We start from the raw sequence: 1,881 nt of genomic DNA, 5'->3' as shown, positions 1-1,881 counted from the left end.
ATATTAGCATATTTAAGACTGGGCAAATTACCATCTTCGTACGTTCTCCCACCCCCTGGAGTTTCTCTCTCCCCTCTTCCTCGTCCTGCATCCTGGTCACTTCTGAGTTAGCCTTGGTATTTTAGAAGCAAAAAAACGTGTCTATGTTGCATTTATTTCCAAGTTAAAACCCCCAACTCTTCAAATTCTGGATTGATCGCCACTTTTCCCAATGCAACACCCTTGTCATATTAATCCTTTGTCCCTGATTAACTCTAGTAGCGTCTTTATTTTCAAGCAATAGTGTCTAGAGATGTGATTAGCATGTATAACAAATGCTCTTGGGAATTCACAGCAAGCCCCTCTCCACTCAGCATTCAGTTGCCATCACCTTGTGCCCACGGAGGATTGTACACTGTCCCTGAACATAGCCCCAGGAGCCGGTGGGCAAATTCATATCCACACAGAGGCAAACATTTTAGAGAATCCATTGGTATATTTAGGTGTGGGTGACTCATGGATTCAACTCTTGCAAGATGTTGGCCTCTGCTGCCTACACAGTATTCCTGGATAGGACCCTGCGCACTGGCTGTCGGGAAATCAGGCCCCTTCTAGCACTATTTTAGCATCTTCCTTTTCTCCTCTTTGCAGATGGAAGAAGAAAGGATTGGTTCAAACATAAAGGGACACTCCATTTCAGCAGACCTACTTTCATAAATGAAAGCGAAGGACCCAGTCATCAACAAACGGACTTGGAAAGTCTCCAGCCCCCCAAATCAAATGTCAGATGTGTGTCACAAACCTTTAAAATGTGCATTTCCTAGAACTGCACTTCTAGAGATCGATCCTAAGGAAATACCAGAGAAGAGCAGAAGGACATATGTCAAGGATATTAATTGCATTGGTGTTTACTGTAGCAAAAAGAAAAAAGAAATCTGAAAGCAACCTAAATGTCCAGCCATGGATGATCAGTAAATACGTTATGATACAGCTTTTTAATGGAAAACCATGGGAGTCATTAAAATGAGGCTAAAGGAATACATCCATGGACACGGAAAATGTTTATCACATATTTTAAGTGAAAGATTGCTTTAATGTCCTCTTCCTGCTGTAACAAATGACTGCAACCTTCGTGATTTAAAACAACAAAGACAAATGTATTATCTTGCAGTTCTGGAGGCTGGACACCACCTGTATTCCTTGGCTCGTGGTCCCTCCCTCCAGCTTCGAAACCAGGCATGTAGCATCTTCAAATCTCTCTCTTTGACCTCTGCTTCTGTCATCACACATCCTCTGACTCTGACCTTCCTGCCTCCCTCTTATAAGGACCCCTGTGATTACACTGGACCCACCTGGATAATCTAGGATAACCTTCCATTGCAAAATCCTTAACTAAAGCACATCTAGGAAGTTCCTTTTGTCGGATAGGATAACATTCACAAATTCCTGGGATTAGACATGGACCTCTTTGGAGGACCGATATTCTTCCTGCCCCAAAAGATCAAACTGCAAAATAATAATATACGTAGGTAAATGTGATTCCAGTTCTGCTTTTGACATAAATTATATAAGCATTAGGCACTGAGAGATTTTAACAAGAGAATGATAGGAGACGTAGGGTTTACATGTGCACGCACAAACTCATGCACACACATGGTTAAAATGTGCATTCCCTAGAGCCCACCCACACCCTCAATTCCCCAAAGCCCCTTGTGATCTGACTTTCCACCTCGTGAGCACACTGGCTCTTTCCTGCTCCTTCCATGTCCTTCCAGCAGCCCCAGGTTCAGGCGGCTCCCACCACCTAGAGTAAAACCTGAGAAATTTCCTCAGGTCTTCATGGGACAGGTAGCCCCTTCCTGGGATCTTCTACCTGGAGACACAGGCTGCTCTGCTCTCGTG

Source organism: Lynx canadensis, chromosome A1, assembly GCF_007474595.2.
Source record: "Lynx canadensis isolate LIC74 chromosome A1, mLynCan4.pri.v2, whole genome shotgun sequence".
NCBI classification, from domain to species: domain Eukaryota; kingdom Metazoa; phylum Chordata; class Mammalia; order Carnivora; family Felidae; genus Lynx; species Lynx canadensis.
The sequence above is the reverse complement of the archived record's forward strand: the minus strand, read 5'-3'. Positions refer to the sequence as shown.